The 19,239-nt window shown below is 39.1% G+C and overlaps 1 long non-coding RNA gene across 1 annotated transcript in view; it reads left to right on the top strand.

The window, feature by feature from the left end:
* Positions 1 to 19,239, top strand: part of LOC117507575 — a 25,429-nt gene extending 6,190 nt beyond the window's left edge. The window contains exons 3-4 of the long non-coding RNA XR_004559759.1: positions 10,580 to 10,587; positions 19,226 to 19,239. This is a non-coding gene — a long non-coding RNA (uncharacterized LOC117507575). The remainder of the gene's footprint in view (positions 1 to 10,579; positions 10,588 to 19,225) is intronic.

Here is a 19,239-nt window from a genome sequence, read left to right as displayed (position 1 = left end):
AAGTTCCTCTCCCTGCTGACTTATCCACAGCTTCTCTTCTTCTTTAATGTTCTCCTGGTCAACACTCAGATTCCATTCCTGGTGTTCAGAGAGAGCTTCTTCTTTAATCACCAACAACGGCTGCATGTCTGCAGAGAAACAATACAATTAATTTAACAACGAAGCCTCCGCTCCTCTTTCCATGACAAAAACTCCTGTAACAGTGGAATGTGCCGTTCATTTCCAAACTGGATGCTGTGTTTTATCCAGGACGTCGTCTGACTAGCACAGGAATTGTGAAAAGACACTTTTTCGGCACATTGAGACAGATGTGTGGAGGAATTCCGCGCGTCGCGGCGGTGCCGCATGGCGCACAGCAATGCCGTGATGAAGCCTCACGGGACATGTTCTGGCATGTCCAGGCACATCCACAATTTCTCAAAAAATCACTCGATGGAAAATCCACCGACAGCTGTCTGAACGCCATCTCAAAGCCGTCCTGTGAGACCAAAACGGAGGTGCTCCTTTGTCTCGCTCCATCAGCAAATCAGTCGTGACACGCGAAGCCTCCGCTCGGCTTTCCATGACAAAATCTCTTGTTAAAAGTGAAATGTGCCGGAAAATGGCTAATGTCCAGCTCTTGTGATAACCAGAGAAAGTGCACATGACGGTCTTGGATCCACAGAGCCATCCGTTTAGAAATAATCCGGTGGTTTGTGGCTCTCGATGGCGGCACGGAGCGCGGCATGCCGAGTGTCCTTAAAGCCGTCCTTAAAGCTGTAGTAACACTCCTTATTCTCTGTGAAGCCCGTAAAATTTTTACCGAAAGCCAGATAAATTTTTCGAATGGTTTCCAGCTGCCAGTCTCTAACAGTTTCTGAAAAAATTCTGATGGAAAAAAAGCCCAAATCATTCCGCCATTTCCTGACAATGAAAATCCGCCAAGGGGGCTGGACCACTCCTCACTCAAAGCCTGCTCACAGGCGAATGACGCAACCGACAGGCGTGCAGGTTTTCTGCAAAGAAAACCTGCACCCTCTTGGCCCTTTCTGGAACAACTTGCCCCCTCTTGGCCCTTTCTGGAACAACTTGCCCACCCCTGGTTTAAATTAAAATATGCTCCAATCATATAGAAAACTAAACCACATTATTTGCCTGATAATAAAGATTCCAAAAAGGTATAGTTTGGATAAACTGTGACTGAATGTTATGGAGTTATGAGGTAAAAGCAGCAGGAATGGTGACAAAGGTCAGTTTCAGTTTGTACAGAGGTCAAGCTCCAGCTGTATTTGTGCTGAATCTGAAACAATCCTTAAAATGGTGATAGAAGCATCACCATTTTAAGGATTGTTTCAGTTATCTGCTGCAATAATAAGCCAACATGAACTAGCTGTTGTCTGTTAGTTTTAACGTGTACATAAACCAACCCAAATTAAAGGAGAAATGCTGCTTTTAACAACCTGGACCTCATTTCTGGCATAAAATACGGTCGTGTGATTAGAAGTCCATATTTCAAACGATGTGTTCAGTTCAAATCTGAAGCAAACATTTTTCTTCTTCTACTAAGGTGGATTAGAACTTTTTGTGGTACACAGCACAAACTACTGGACAGGAGGAACTGAGCGGTCAATGTGACTCACTGATTTGAAAATGCAGATCTTTCAACCAGATGTGTGGTGCTGTAACATGTCAATCACCTGTGTCCAATCAGATTTCAGGAGAGTCCAGAGAAATCCCGGCCTCAGCTCTAGCTCCACCCATGCCAGGAAGTGTTTGACATTTCAACAGTTCCTGTTTCACTGTGATTGATAAATTGGCACTTCCTGTTTAGGACGCCCTGTACCATGAGTGAGCTTTGCGCCGCTTCGCTCATATAATTTCCTCTTTGTATAGGGGGTAAAATAACACTATTCAAAATGCCAGTTGAAAACAGTCTAAACCCAAATCTTTATTCAACATCTACAAATAAACAAAAATCTTTCACTTTTGAATGTTTTGTCAATTTCAAAATGCTAACTGGTGTAAATGACCCGGCTCTTTGTTGGAACCATCCTGAACACAGGGCTCAGAAGCAATGCTTTAAATACAGAAAAGGCCATTTCATTAGTCTAATGCGAAGTCATAACAGATCTGGACTCTTAGTGAACATAGCTCACGTGGGAACTGGTTCAGAAAGAGCTACAAACACACAGCGGCACACTGGAACACACAAAAACAGGTTGATGGTTCGCCCTATTTGTCAGTATCCACCCTGTTGACTCACTGCAATGGCACCATGTTGTTGTGTCTTCTCATGCAGATAAGAGAAGTGGAGACTGGCTGACAGTTACAAGAAGTCATGATAGCAGAGTAAACACCGTTCCTGGGAAATGGAAACTTAATCTTATATAACCTTAGCAAGAGCACAGTGACACATTAGCAACTCCCCCTTCTGAAAGATAATATCACGTCAATATCCATCTGCCCGATCTGTGCATCCCTGGACAAGCATGCACCTGAACTGGTCCCCCAAGCCAGATCAGACTGAACCCAACCACACTGAGCACAGAACGGAGAGAAACCGACAGAACCCCCTTTAATACAAAACAATGTCACACAACCCTGCATCCCTATGGCTGGCATGCCCAACCGGTTGATCGCGGGCTGAGTTCCAGTCGAACACCTGAAAAATTTGTTAAAAATCTGGACTCAAGAGCATTTCATGCTGCGATAACAGACTGATGCAGAAGGTGGCAGCAATGCACCAATAAGAATGCCGGCTGCCGTTGAACGCCAAAGAACAAGTAACGCTGTAGAACAGTGAGGTAATGCTAAAAAATAAAAACATCAAAAACTTATTTTCATTCAGAGTGGGAGAAGGATTATATTGAATGTCAAATCCATCTGTCTTATCGACAATGCAAATGTGGTTTTACCGAAGAAATTTTTTTGCGGGCACTGTTCGGTCTGTGACACCAGAGCAACAGTCATCGACCCAGAACTCTTTTTAACACTATTAATTTAGTTGTTAATCAACACACACACACACACACACACACACACACACGTTCTGGCTGATACCTCAGTCAGTACTTCTGAGGACTTTCTTCATTTCTTTATTGGAAAAGTTGACAGTATAAGAAAACTTGACAACAACAGTCTCAGTGCTGACCAAGCTGTTGGTCCAGTTCCTCCTTCTGTGATTGAGCGATGTGAACTTGTTGCTCTTTCTACTCTCTCTAAAGTGGTGCAGCAATTGAAACCTACCTATTATTTATGTGCTTAAATATTCTGAAATTCACAGATTTAGTTGATTACAATACAAACTATATACAAAACCAAAACAAACTTTTATCCCAACATGTCCAAAATCTGTTAAAATGAAGGACTCCACTTATATTCGACAGGAATATTGATATTTGATAAGCCAAGGACTTGAACTACTGTACTGAAAATTTGGAACAACTGTCCCACAGGGTATTAAATTATGCTGTACTCCAGTCAGATTTAAAAGACTTTATAAAAACTATATAATTTCTGGTTACAGTATGGACAATTCAGTTTATTGATTTTGTACTATTATCTTTGGATTGTGCAATGTGCACAATTCATTACTTATTTCGTTAGTAAGTCCCTTCGGCTGCTCCCTTGTTTGCACTCGGGGTCGCCACAGCAAATCCAAGGTGGATCTGCATGTTGAATTGGCACACGTTTTACGCCGAATGCCCTTCCTGACGCAACTCCACATTACATGGAGAAATGTGGCAGGGGTGGGATTTGAACCCGGAACATTCTGAACTGAAGCACATTAAACACTTGGCCACCACCCCTGCTACTTGGCCACCACCCCTGCTTATGATGAGAAATTTAAGTTCATTGATTATCTTCAAAGGTTTGTGCCTTGCTTGTTCTGATTATTTTGCGATTGTTGTGAGGAGTAAATTTTACTGAGGTAAAAGGGGTAGGTGTATATAAGCTTTTGCTTCTACCTACAACCTTTCCATTACTTAGATTGACTGACAAATCAGTTTTGTTTCTTTTTATTTTGTATTGACGTTTCTTTTCTTTGTACCGAAATTACCTCATTCATTCATTATTTGAGGCCATATCAAAACTATAACCAGAAGCACAGTATGGTCTTGCCTGCCACCTAGCTTGTTCAGTCCCTATTATAATACAACCCCAATTCCAATGAAATTGGGGCGTTGTGTAAAATGTAAATAAAAACAGAGCACAATGACTTGCAAATCCTCTTCAACCTATATTCAATTGAATACACCACAAAGACGAGATATTTAACACTCAAACTAATAAACTGTGCAAATATTTGCTCATTTTGAAATGGATGCCTGCAACACATTTCAAAAAAGCTGGGACAGTGGTATGTTTACCACTGTGTTACATCACCTTTCCTTCGAACGAAACTCAATAAGCGTTTGGGAACTGAGGACATTAATTGTTGAAGCTTTGTAGGTGGAATTGTTTCCCATTCTTGCTTGATGTGCAACTTCAGTTGTTCAACAGTCCAGGGTCTCAGTTGTCGTATTTTGTGCTTCATAATGCGCCACACATTTTCAATGGGCAACAGGTCTGAACTGCAGGCAGGCCAATCTAGTACCCACACTCTTTTACTCTGAAGCCACGCTGTTGCAACACGTGAAGAATGTGGCTTGGATTGTCTTGCTGAAATAAGCAGGGACGTCCCTGAACAAGACGTTGCTTGGATGGCAGCATGTATTGCTCCAAAACCTGGATGTACCTTTCCTTGCGGGATCAAAGGTCATGGGCATTCAATGTTGGCTTTCGGCCTTGCCACTTACAGTGGGGTAAAAAATTATTTAGTCAGTCCCTGATTGTGCAAGTTCTCCTACTTAGAAAGATGAGAGAGGTCTGTAATTTTCATCATAGGTAAACTTCAACTATGTGAGACAAAATGAGGAAAAAAAAAAAAAATCCAGGAAATCACACTGTAGGATTTTTAAAGAATTAATTGGTAAATTGTGGTGGAAAATAAGTATTTGGTCACCCACAAACAAGCAAGATTTCTGGCTCTCACAGACCTGTAACTACTTATTTAAGAAGCTCTTCTGTCCTTCACCTGTTACCTGTATTAATGACATCTGTTGGAACTCGTTATCTGTATAAAAGACATCTATCCACAGCCTCAAACAGTCAGACTCCAAACTCAGCCATGGCCAAGACCAAAGAGTTGTCGAAGGACACCAGAAAGAACATTGTAGACTTGCACCAGGTTGGGAAGAGTGAATCTACAATCGGCAAGCAGGTTGGTGTGAATAAATCAACTGTGGGAGCAATTGTTAGACATACAACACCATTGATAATCTCCCTCGATCTGGGGCTCCACGCAAGATGTCATCCTGTGGGGTCAAAATGATCATGAGAACGGTGAGCAAAAAATCCCAGAACTACATGGAGGGACCTGCAGAGAGCTGGGACCAAAGGAACAAAGGCTACACACTATGCAGTGAGGGACTCAAATCCTGCAGTGCCAGGTGTGTCTCCCTGATTAAGCCAGTACATGTCCAGGCCCATCTGAAGTTTGCCAGAGAGCATATGGATGATCCAGAAGAGGATTGGGAGAATATCATGTGGTCAGATGAAACAAAAATAGAAGTTTTTAGTAAAAACTCAACTAGTCATGTTTGGAGAAACAAGAATACTGAGTTGCATCCCAAGAACACCATATCTACTGTGAAGCATGGGGGTAGGAACATCATGCTTTGAGGCTGTTTTTCTGCAAAGGGGACAGGCAACTGATCTGTGTTAAGGAAAGAATAAACGTGGCCATGTATCGTGAGATCGGTCAGGCCGATATAAGCCCTTTTCATAGTACTCACTATCAGCCAAAATTTTGCCGATAAAATGCCGATAATTTCTCAAAAACAGAACAGTTACTGAAATAATGTTTGTGTTGGCAATGTAAAATGTCCTTGCACCGTTTGTCCAGTAGATGGAGCTCTGACTCCATTCAACTGAGAGCTGCTTACACCCCTGCTTAAATGTGTTCATCACCAGCCCACGTAGTTCGCCGTCACACTGCACTGATCAGCTGACAAAAGCATACAAGTAAGTTTATAAGAATGTTGTTTGTAATAACTCTGCGATTACATTCACCCCACATTTCTCCCGTTTCAGTTCAACTCAGTTTGATTAACTCAGTTTATGTAGTAATGTGTCAAATGTGCTTCATTGCGTCGGTCACGCTTTTTAATAAGCCCATGTTGTGTAGACCTTATTTCTAGCATGAAAAACTTTCGTTTACTGCTAAAAGGTTCAATCAATCAATCAATTTTTATTTATATAGCGCCAAATCACAACAAACAGTTGCCCCAAGGCGCTTTATATTGTAAGGCAAGGCCATACAATAATTACGTAAAAACCCCAACGGTCAAAACGACCCCCTGTGAGCAAGCACTTGGCGACAGTGGGAAGGAAAAACTCCCTTTTAACAGGAAGAAACCTCCAGCAGAACCAGGCTCAGGGAGGGGCAGTCTTCTGCTGGGACTGGTTGGGGCTGAGGGAGAGAACCAGGAAAAAGACATGCTGTGGAGGGGAGCAGAGATCAATCACTAATGATTAAATGCAGAGTGGTGCATACAGAGCAAAAAGAGAAAGAAACACTCAGTGCATCATGGGAACCCCCCAGCAGTCAAAGTCTATAGCAGCAAAACTAAGGGATGGTTCAGGGTCACCTGATCCAGCCCTAACTATAAGCTTTAGCAAAAAGGAAAGTTTTAAGCCTAATCTTAAAAGTAGAGAGGGTGTCTGTCTCCCTGATCCGAATTGGGAGCTGGTTCCACAGGAGAGGAGCCTGAAAGCTGAAGGCTCTGCCTCCCATTCTACTCTTACAAACCCTAGGAACTACAAGTAAGCCTGCAGTCTGAGAGCGAAGCGCTCTATTGGGGTGATATGGTACTATGAGGTCCCTAAGATAAGATGGGACCTGATTATTCAAAACCTTATAAGTAAGAAGAAGAATTTTAAATTCTATTCTAGAATTAACAGGAAGCCAATGAAGAGAGGCCAATATGGGTGAGATATGCTCTCTCCTTCTAGTCCCCGTTAGTACTCTAGCTGCAGCATTTTGAATTAACTGAAGGCTTTTCAGGGAACTTTTAGGACAACCTGATAATGAATTACAATAGTCCAGCCTAGAGGAAATAAATGCATGAATTACTTTTTCAGCATCACTCTGAGACAAGACCTTTCTAATTTTAGAGATATTGCGTAAATGCAAAAAAGCAGTCCTACATATTTGCTTAATATGCGCATTGAATGACATATCCTGATCAAAAATGACTCCAAGATTTCTCACAGTATTACTAAAGGTCAGGGTAATGCCATCCAGAGTAAGGATCTGGTTAGACACCATGTTTCTAAGATTTGTGGGGCCAAGTACAATAACTTCAGTTTTATCTGAGTTTAAAAGCAGGAAATTAGAGGTCATCCATGTCTTTATGTCTGTAAGACAATCCTGCAGTTTAGCTAATTGGTGTGTGTCCTCTGGCTTCATGGATAGATAAAGCTGGGTATCATCTGCGTAACAATGAAAATTGCCTAAGGGAAGCATGTATAAAGTGAATAAAATTGGTCCTAGCACAGAACCTTGTGGAACTCCATAATTAACCTTAGTCTGTGAAGAAGATTCCCCATTTACATGAACAAATTGTAATCTATTAGATAAATATGATTCAAACCACCGCAGCGCAGTGCCTTTAATACCTATGGCATGCTCTAATCTCTGTAATAAAATTTTATGGTCAACAGTATCAAAAGCAGCACTGAGGTCTAACAGAACAAGCACAGAGATGAGTCCACTGTCTGAGGCCATAAGAAGATCATTTGTAACCTTCACTAATGCTGTTTCTGTACTATGATGAATTCTAAAACCTGACTGAAACTCTTCAAATAGACCATTCCTCTGCAGATGATCAGTTAGCTGTTTTACAACTACCCTTTCAAGAATTTTTGAGAGAAAAGGAAGGTTGGATATTGGCCTATAATTAGCTAAGATAGCTGGGTCAAGTGATGGCTTTTTAAGTAATGGTTTAATTACTGCCACCTTAAAAGCCTGTGGTACATAGCCAACTAACAAAGATAGATTGATCATATTTAAGATCGAAGCATTAAATAATGGTAGGGCTTCCTTGAGCAGCCTGGTAGGAATGGGGTCTAATAGACATGTTGATGGTTTGGATGAAGTAACTCATGAAAATAACTCAGAACAATCAGAGAAAGAGTCTAACCAAATACCGGCATCACTGAAAGCAGCCAAAGATAACGATACGTCTTTGGGATGGTTATGAGTAATTTCTTCTCTAATAGTTAAAATTTTATTAGCAAAGAAAACGTTCAGATTCACTGGTCATCCGGAAGGGTTCTGGGAATTACTGCCATTAGCCATTAAAGCTCTGGGGTCGACACCGTCGTATACGACGGCTGGGACCAAGCTTTACTAAACTGTAAATAACTTTTTAATGATATGAGATAGAAACTTTTTTTTGGCTGAAAAGTTAACTCCGCGGACTTTCGATCCACCATCGCCATCTTGGTACTCCTCATAGAAGATGTGTGATAACGTGCGCAATGTGAGTGTCCAATCAGAATTGGTTCTCTGTCATATGGTTTTCGAAAATCCAATCATATGGCAGATTTACCTCACATGATATGGCAAAGATCGTTTTCAGGAGTGATATCTTACTAGCTGGCCCGTTTGAATAGCCCCCTAACTGCTCCAATTGCATTTTTTGAACTTCAAAAGTCTTCTCTGTTATAATGTTAATCAATGAGGACAAAGCTTCAGCTTTTAGCTCATACCTTTTTTAAGGGTCCAAAAAAGAACATTTTATTTATTAAAAAAAATAATAATAATAATAATAATATCGACTGATTTATCGCTATCGGCAAATCAGCCGATTTATCGATTATCGGCATTTTTTTCATCCAAATATCGTTATCGCCATCAGCCTCAAAAAATCCATATCGGTTGGGCTCTATTTTAAGCCAAAACCTACTTCCATCAGTGAGAGCATTGAAGATGCAACATGGCTGGGTCTTCCAGCATGACAATGATCCCAAACACAATGCTCGGGCAATGAAGGAGTGGCTCCGTAAAAAGAATTTCAAGGTCCTGGAGTGGCCTAGCCAGTCTCCAGACCTCAACCCCATAGAAAATTTGTGGAGGGAATTAAAAGTCCGTGTTGCCCAGTGACAGCCCCAAAACATCACTTCTCTAGAGGAGACCTGCATGGAGGAATGGGCCAAAATACCAGCTACATTGTGTGCAACCTGGTGAAGACTTACAGGAAATGTTTGAGCTCTGTCATTGCCAACAAATATTATGTTACAAAGTATTGAGCTGAACTTTTGTTATTGACCAAATACTTATTTTCCACCACAATTTACAAATAAATTCTTTAAAAATCCTACAATGTGATTTCTTGGATTTTTTTTTTCATTTTGTCTCTCATAGTTGAAGTGTACCTATGATGAAAATTACAGACCTCTCTCATCTTTCTAAGTAGGAGAACTTGCACAGTCAGGGACTGACTAAATACGTGTTGGCCCCACTGTACATGGAGAAAGTTCTCCAGATTCTCTGAATCTTTTGATTATATTATGGACTGTAGATGATGGAATCCCTAAATTCCTTGCAATTGAACATTGAGAAACATTGTTTTTAAACTGCTGGACTATTTTTTCACGCAGTTGTTCACAAAGTGATGATCCTCGCCCCATCTGTGCTTGTGAACGGCTGAGCCTTTTGGGGATGCTCTTTTGTACCCAGTCATGAGACTCACCTGTTTCCAATTACGTGTTTTTTTTATATTTATTTGACAGGGACAATGCAATCAAACATAGTTACAAAACAAAGTTTGCAGCTGATGCGATGCACACAGAGTATAGCTACTGCTAGTTTTCAACTCCCATCCCTGGTTGAGCTTTTCTATACCAACAAGACATTATCTAAAATACAAATTCATTTACATGAAAACATTTCATCTATAAATAGCAGTTCAAAAACAGTTCAAAAATTCATCACTTACCCATCTCATTCATTCACACTCTCATACATGGGTGCAGTTTTGGTTTATTTTAAGTCAAGATTTAAGTTTGGATAAGAACAATTTAAACTCACTGATGGACTTCATTTCTGTGGGCAATGAGTTCCAGAGTTTACAGGCTTTATAAGAAAAGGCTGACTGTCCAAATGATGTTCTACACTTGGGGATTATACAGTTGTGGTTTAAGCTGCCTCGTGTTGTCCTGCTGCTTGGTCTAGCACAACTGTACTGAGTGATTCTGGAACCAAATTATGGTAACATTTAAAAAATAATTTGAGAAAGCACAAATTACTGAAACTATCAAAACTTAAGAAATTATACTTGTTGAGAATTTGACAGTGGTGAAAACGGATAGGTTTTCTGTCCATAATTTTCATAGCTTGATTATAAAGTGAACCAATGCACTTTGTAGCTAAGGGGACTGCCTGGGCCCATGCTGTCATGCGGTAGGATATATGTGAAAATATTATCCCATGCATGTACAGCAGGGCCGCCTGGTTTGGAATGTAATGTCTGATAAGTTTAAAATATTTTAGGTTTCTTTGTATTGTTTTCGATATCTTCTTTATGTGTCCATCAAATTTTAGTTGTGAATCAAGAACTAAACCTAAATATTTAGTTTCATTTACCCATTATATTTTATTATTTTGCAAAAGTATTTGAAAATTCAGTTCTAAATTTTGTGTTTTGATGGAAAAACACGTCAACTGTTTTAGTGAGATTAGGAACCAATTCATTTTTGAAAAGCCACAGACTAACCTTAGCCATGTATGCAGATAAAACTGCTGCAGCTTGCTCTGGTGTCTTTGCGGGACCATAAAAAACAGCATCATCTGCATAAAGTTGATAGTGGACACCACAACAAATCAAAGGCAGATCATTTATGAAGAGACCAAACAGCAATGGTCCCAGTATGGAGCCCTGAGTTATGCCCATCGAGATGTTTATGAGAGACGACTTTTCCTGGGCCACTTTCACACACTGTTCCCGATCCTGAAGAAACGAGGTAAACCACCGCACTGCCTCAGGGGAGATGTTAAATAAAGGCATTTTGGCTAAAAGAAGGCTATGGCTGACTGTTTCAAAAGCTTTTTTAAGATCGAGAAACACAGCTCCTACCACCTCACCCCTATCCAAGGACTTCTTTATATTATCTATGAACAGGCTTGGGGAGTAACGGAATACATGTAACGGCGTTACGTAATTAGGATACAAAAAAAAAGGTAACTGTATTCCGCTACAGTTACAGAAAAAAAGACGTATTCAGATTACAGGTATATTTAGTAAAAATGGGGATTACTTTGCAGGATTATAATTTTAATGCATTTTATGATATTATCCAGGGTTCTAGCTAGCGCAAACTTGCGTTACGGCCCGTTACGCTATCATTTTGGACCGTTACAATTTTTAATACAGCGTCTGTAATCAACCGTTTCTGCAGTGCGACTCCAGTTTGAAGCATAAATTGAAGCAATGCTTCGATTCAATGGCTCGTGGCTCTTTTATTCGCTGCTCTTCAGAAGAGGTAAGTCTGCTTCTTAACCCCTCTGAAAGCCATTAAAATATCATGAGTCACTTTTGTGTGGATTAAAGGCATTAACTGGAACTCTGGTCTTGTTGCAGTCGAGAAACGAGACTCGTTCTCCATTCTGTCACAGCTTCAAATGCTGCGTGGCTCTCTGCTGAGAGTCTGCTCGGAATTAATAACTTCAAAACTAATCGCCACTTTAAATAAAATGACACCTCTTACAAACCTTGCAATACAGACAATAAACTACAATCGACTAAAACATTTTTTCCTTCCAAAATGAGACGTCTTGCATTCTTTATAAACCTGACCTCTGTAAGAGCTCAGCTCATAGGTATGGAAAGACATTCATGCCAATAATAATGTCTGAAAGGAAGTTTCTGACAAAAACTAACATTTTATTTCTGTTTATGTCCAGAGATCAAGGATCCACCATGTAGAGTTTATTATGTCCAGAGTTTAAAGATCCAATAACCAATTTCATATTTATTTACTTTAAGACTCAATAAAATGTTGTTCAATTTCAATTTAATCAGCTTCTAAAGCGCCAAATTACAACAAAAGCCGTCTCAAGATGCCTCACACAGAACAGTTCAACATAAAAAATTAAAATAAATAAATAAAAATAAAAAAATTCAAATACCTAATTAAAACAGAAGTAAAAGAATAAAACATAACAAAATAAAACTACTCATAAGAAAGAGAATAAAAATAGGTTTTAAGTCTTGACTTAAAAATGTCCACGGACTCCGACTGCCTCATTGAGGGCCATATACTGGCTAACCCAGAATGAGATTGCCCACTCAACAAACTTCCCCAGCCTTCTCGACATGATGAAGGGACTTGGGTCGTACCTGGCTTTTCCCCTTTGGGTACCCCTAGAATGGCCAATTTTTAGCTTGAATTTTCAAAAGCTTCCCCGCTTCGTCCTCTCGACATTACCATCCATCCATCCATCCATCCATCAAATTTAAAATCTTATGGATGGATGGATGGATGGCTAAAATTTTATCCTTGCTAGAACCCTGTTATCTGTATATAATATTTTTTTTTCTTTGAAACGAAAACGTCCCTTCATGAACAGCGACATGACATCTCCTAACAAACAAAACAAAACAACAAAATATTGATGGAGCCGGATGTTAAAACATTTTCAATGGAGATCCGCGACTGGACACTCTCAGAAAAATGCTCGCAAAATACATGTTAAAAAAATGCCATTTTGACCTGGATATTGAGCCAGTAAAATTAAATTACATTAAATTATGTCAGGAAAGTATTAAACTTATTCTGACACGCACACACATTCCCAAATATTAGTGTTGAAAGTTACACGGATCTGCGCTGTTCAAGCTGCTGAGCTGAGGCGTCCTGCTGCAGCTGTTGTTCAGCGCAGCGCAGCTCCTAAAACCATTACAATACATATTATATTTTTACACAATTATCCTTTATTGACCGAGTTTCATTCATGAAGTCAGTGGTGTGGGTACACATCTCTATGTGTGGGTGTGACTGTGAGCGCCCAGAGCGTGGGTCATTATAATCTCATTATTTTAAAGGTGCAAATAAAAACAAAATCCCCAGTCTTGTCAAACAATTTTAATCACTAACAACAAGTATTTTAACTAGACATTGGTCTAGCAGTGAAAAATATCAACTAGAATAAGTGAAGAGTTAATGGTCCGTGTCATCAGGCAACACAGGTACGGCAGGAAACATACAGCTGTTTATCATCCAAATATCACGGACAAAGTGACAAAAATAACCAAAACCACTTACTTATGGAAGGAAATATTGTCTCCCTTGTTCCTCCGTTTGTGGCTTTGCCAACATGTGCAGCTTTCTGGCATATTCCACCTGTTTCTTGAACATCTATGCACGCAAATCACTAACTTGCCTGGAATTAAAATGGTGATCACGCCTCCTTACTGACAGAATTTACTTAATGGTTTTCATTATGCTTTTCTTCTTATTTTGAAAGTTCAATAAGTGGACTGATATGTTAAACATGGTGCGAATTTACTGAACAAGTAGTAGAGGTTTTTTTGTTTTGTATATTGTTCTGCAAGCCACTTTTAATTACAAATTCATCCGCACAAGCCTGAGTTTTCATTATCCTTCATTTGTTTGACATTTTTTGTTGAAAATTTAGCAGGTGAACACTGGGTGTGTTTAAAACAATATTGTGGGTGCTCTTAATTCATAATGTGAAGTAAAACAGAGCATGCCATGTAAAAAAAAAAAAAAAAAAAAAAGAGTTTTATTTTTGCTTAATAAACTGTACTATGTGGTCAAGACTATTTATATTTAGTTTCTTTTGTCTGTATTAGCATATTTGATATTGGAGTAATCCAGAAATAATTGAAAGTAATCAAATTACATTACTTTAATATTATCAATCAATCAATCAATTTAATTTTATATAGCGCCAAATCACAACAAACAGTTGCCCCAAGGCGCTTTATATTGTAAGGCAAGGCCATACAATAATGATGTAAAACCCCAACGGTCAAAACGACCCCCTGTGAGCAAGCACTTGGCTACAGTGGGAAGGAAAAACTCCCTTTTAACAGGAAGAAGCCTCCAGCAGAACCAGGCTCAGGGAGGGGCAGTCTTCTGCTGGGACTGGTTGGGGCTGAGGGAGAGAATCAGGAAAAAGACATACTGTGGAGGGGAGCAAAGATCGATCACTAATAATTAAATGCAGAGTGGTGCATACAGAGCAAAAAGAGAAAGAAACAGTGCATCATGGGAACCCCCCAGCAGTCTACATCTATAGCAGCATAACTAAGGGATGGTTCAGGGTCACCCGATCCAGCCCTAACTATAAGTTTTAGCAAAAAGGAAAGTTTTAAGCCTAATCTTAAAAGTAGAGAGGGTGTCTGTCTCCCTGATCTGAATTGGGAGCTGGTTCCACAGGAGAGGAGCCTGAAAGAGAGAGGCCAATATGGGTGAGATATGCTCTCTCCTTCTAGTCCCCGTCAGTACTCTAGCTGCAGCATTTTGAATTAACTGAAGGCTTTTTAGGGAACTTTTAGGACAACCTGATAATAATGAATTACAATAGTCCAGCCTAGAGGAAATAAATGCATGAATTAGTTTTTCAGCATCACTCTGAGACAAGACCTTTCTGATTTTAGAGATATTGCGTAAATGCAAAAAAGCAGTCCTACATATTTGTTTAATATGCACTTTGAATGACATATCCTGATCAAAAATGACTCCAAGATTTCTCACAGTATTACTAGAGGCCAGGGCAATGCCATCCAGAGTAAGGATCTGGTTAGACACCATGTTTCTAAGATTTGTGGGGCCAAGTACAATAACTTCAGTTTTATCTGAGTTTAAAAGCAGGAAATTAGAGGTCATCCATGTCTTTATGTCTGTAAGACAATCCTGCAGTTTAGCTAATTGGTGTGTGTCCTCTGGCTTCATGGATAGATAAAGCTGGGTATCATCTGCGTAACAATGAAAATTTAAGCAATACCGTCTAATAATACTACCTAAGGGAAGCATGTATAAAGTGAATAAAATTGGTCCTAGCACAGAACCTTGTGGAACTCCATAATTAACCCTAGTCTGTGAAGAAGATTCCCCATGTACATGAACAAATTGTAATCTATTAGACAAATATGATTCAAACCACCGCAGCGCAGTGCCTTTAATACCTATGGCATGCTCTAATCTCTGTAATAACATTTTATGGTCAACAGTATCAAAAGCAGCACTGAGGTCTAACAGAACAAGCACAGAGATGAGTCCACTGTCCGAGGCCATAAGAAGATCATTTGTAACCTTCACTAATGCTGTTTCTGTACTATGATGAATTCTAAAACCTGACTGAAACTCTTCAAATAGACCATTCCTCTGCAGATGATCAGTTAGCTGTTTTACAACTACCCTTTCAAGAATTTTTGAGAGAAAAGGAAGGTTGGATATTGGCCTATAATTAGCTAAGATAGCTGGGTCAAGTGATGGCTTTTTAAGTAATGGTTTAATTACTGCCACCTTAAAAGCCTGTGGTACATAGCCAACTAACAAAGATAGATTGATCATATTTAAGATCGAAGCATTAAATAATGGTAGGGCTTCCTTGAGCAGCCTGGTAGGAATGGGGTCTAATAAACATGTTGATGGTTTGGATGAAGTAACTAATGAAAATAACTCAGACAGAACAATCGGAGAGAAAGAGTCTAACCAAATACCGGCATCACTGAAAGCAGCCAAAGATAACGATACGTCTTTGGGATGGTTATGAGTAATTTTTTCTCTAATAGTTAAAATTTTGTTAGCAAAGAAAATCATGAAGTCATTACTAGTTAAAGTTAATGGAATACTCAGCTCAATAGAGCTCTGACTCTTTGTCAGCCTGGCTACAGTGCTGAAAAGAAACCTGGGGTTGTTCTTATTTTCTTCAATTAGTGATGGGTAGAAAGATGTCCTAGCTTTACGGAGGGCTTTTTTATAGAGCAACAGACTCTTTTTCCAGGCTAAGTGAAGATCTTCTAAATTAGTGAGACGCCATTTCCTCTCCAACTTACGGGTTATCTGCTTTAAGCTACGAGTTTGTGAGTTATACCACGGAGTCAGGCACTTCTGATTTAAAGCTCTCTTTTTCAGAGGAGCTACAGCATCCAAAGTTGTCTTCAATGAGGATGTAAAACTACTGACGAGATACTCTATCTCACTTACAGAGTTTAGGTAGCTACTCTGCACTGTGTTGGTATATGGCATTAGAGAACATAAAGAAGGAATCATATCCTTAAACCTAGTTACAGCGCTTTCTGAAAGACTTCTAGTGTAATGAAACTTATTCCCCACTGCTGGGTAGTCCATCAGAGTAAATGTAAATGTTATTAAGAAATGATCAGACAGCAGGGAGTTTTCAGGGAATACTGTTAAGTCTTCTATTTCCATACCATAAGTCAGAACAAGATCTAAGATATGATTAAAGTGGTGGGTGGACTCATTTACTTTTTGAGCAAAGCCAATAGAGTCTAATAATAGATTAAATGCAGTGTTGAGGCTGTCATTCTCAGCATCTGTGTGGATGTTAAAATCGCCCACTATAATTATCTTATCTGAGCTAAGCACTAAGTCAGACAAAAGGTCTGAAAATTCACAGAGAAACTCACAGTAACGACCAGGTGGACGATAGATAATAACAAATAAAACTGTTTTTTGGGACTTCCAATTTGGATGGACAAGACTAAGAGTCAAGCTTTCAAATGAATTAAAGCTCTGTCTGGGTTTTTGATTAATTAATAAGCTGGAATGGAAGATTGCTGCTAATCCTCCGCTTCGGCCCGTGCTACGAGCATTCTGACAGTTAGTGTGACTCGGGGGTGTTGACTCATTTAAACTAACATATTCATCCTGCTGTAACCAGGTTTCTGTAAGGCAGAATAAATCAATATGTTGATCAATTATTATATCATTTACCAACAGGGACTTAAAAGAGAGAGACCTAATGTTTAATAGACCACATTTAACTGTTTTAGTCTGTGATGCAGTTGAAGGTGCTATATTATTTTTTCTTTTTGAATTTTTATGCTTAAATAGATTTTTGCTGGTTATTGGTAGTCTGGGAGCAGGCACCGTCTCTACGGGGATGGGGTAATGAGGGGATGGCAGGGGGAGAGAAGCTGCAGAGAGGTGTGTAAGACTACAACTCTGCTTCCTGGTCCCAACCCTGGATAGTCACGGTTTGGAGGATTTAAGAAAATTGGCCAGATTTCTAGAAATGAGAGCTGCTCCATCCAAAGTGGGATGGATGCCGTCTCTCCTAACAAGACCAGGTTTTCCCCAGAAGCTTTGCCAATTATCTATGAAGCCCACCTCATTTTTTTTTTTTTTTTTAATGGTACTTGGATTACGTTACTGATTATATTTTTCAACAGGTAACTAGTAACTGTATCGGAATACATTTTTAAAGTAACCCTCCCAACCCTGTCTATGAAGCAGCAGTTTGCAATCTCAGTGGAATAACCTGATCTAAAGGCAAACTGCTGTGGGTGTAGGAGCTGATTAGCCGCCAAGTGATTGGTCAGTTGAGCCGCCACAACTTTTTCAATAATCTTAGACAGTACCGGTAAAATTGATATTGGTCGGTAGTTGTGTATAGAGTCCTGGCTTCCTGATTTAAAAATTGGGACAACAACAGCTTTCTTCCACCCTAAGGGAAATTTACCTTTACTAATGGACAAATTGACAAAGTGTGTCAAGGGTTTAATTAACAAGTTAGCATAGCGATTAAGGAAGCAACACTTCATATTATAAATATCTTTTGCTCTAGAATTAGACAGTTTTTGAATGATCTGGGTGACTTCAGTCACACTTACCTCTTTAATACAAAAGGAGGCAGAGGCAGGCTGAAGTGGTTTGCTCTCACATTTAGGTCCCTAAAAATGTTTTGTTAATTCTACTATTGATTGTACAAAGTAAGTATTAAATTCATTAGTCATAATAGCACTGTCACTAATACTTTGGCCATTTATAATTAATTCCCTAATGCCTTTGAATTTAGTTGTTTTATTAGCCAAATTATTTCGGTGCTTCCAAAGGGAATTACTGTTGCCCTTTGCATTACCTATGAGGTTTATATAATATGAAGCTTGTGCTTTTCTAAGCTCGTGAACTACTTTATTTCTTAAGCTTTTAAAAATAAAATGATCTGTATTAAGTTTAGACTGTAATGATTTCTTCAAAGCCAAATCTCGCTTCTTCATAAGTTTCCTTATATCATTATTAAGCCATGGAAGTCCGTTTTCATTTTGTTTACACTTTTTTTTTTTGAATGTTAAATCAACTTAACTAAATGTGTGATAGCTGCAGTGATGGAATTGCAACATTTATCCACATCTTCTATGGCCAAAACTTGTGCCCAATCAAAAAGTCTTAGTTCCCTTTCAAACTATAAGGTTTTGGATTTAGGGACAAATGATTTAGTGCCATTTTCATGATTGTATAACTTACCAAAATATTGGAATCTCTTTTTAGTCAGCTTCCTAAAAGTCAAAGCCAGATAACCCTGTTATTAAATTATAACTCAACAATACGCTCAGGTTTGTTTGTAAATGCCAAGTCAATAAAGGTCTTTGTCTGACAGGTAATCCTGCTAGGTCCTTTAATCATTTGGTGATAATAAAATTTTGTCATAATTGTTTTAAGTTTTTGTTTGCACACTTTATCAGCCCAATTGATGTTAAAATCCCCAAACCATATAGTTTCTCTATGTAGCTCCAGTTGCTTTACTGCACAACTTAGAGCATTCTTCAAATTTCCCAGTCTTTTGTTGCCCCGTCCCAACTTTTTTGAAACATGTTGCAGGAATCCATTTCAAAATGAGCAAATATTTGTACAAAAACTATAAAATTTATCAGTTTGAACATGAAATATCTTGTCTTTGTGGTGTATTCAATTGAATACAGGTTGAAGAGGATTTGCAAATCGTTGCATTCTGTTTTTATTTACATTTTACACAACCTCCCAACTTCATTGGAATTGGGGTTGTAAGAGTTGTATTTAAAAAAAATTGTTAAACATCAACAGAAGTTTGTTTTGTTTACCTTCATCACAGGGCCATAATTGAATAATATACACTGAACAAAAATATAAACACAACATTTTTGTTTTTGCTCCCATTTTTCATGAGCTAAACTCAAAGAT

This window comes from Thalassophryne amazonica, chromosome 3 (genome assembly GCF_902500255.1).
Source record: "Thalassophryne amazonica chromosome 3, fThaAma1.1, whole genome shotgun sequence".
In the NCBI taxonomy this organism is placed as follows: domain Eukaryota; kingdom Metazoa; phylum Chordata; class Actinopteri; order Batrachoidiformes; family Batrachoididae; genus Thalassophryne; species Thalassophryne amazonica.
This window is presented reverse-complemented; position numbering and strand designations above follow the sequence as displayed.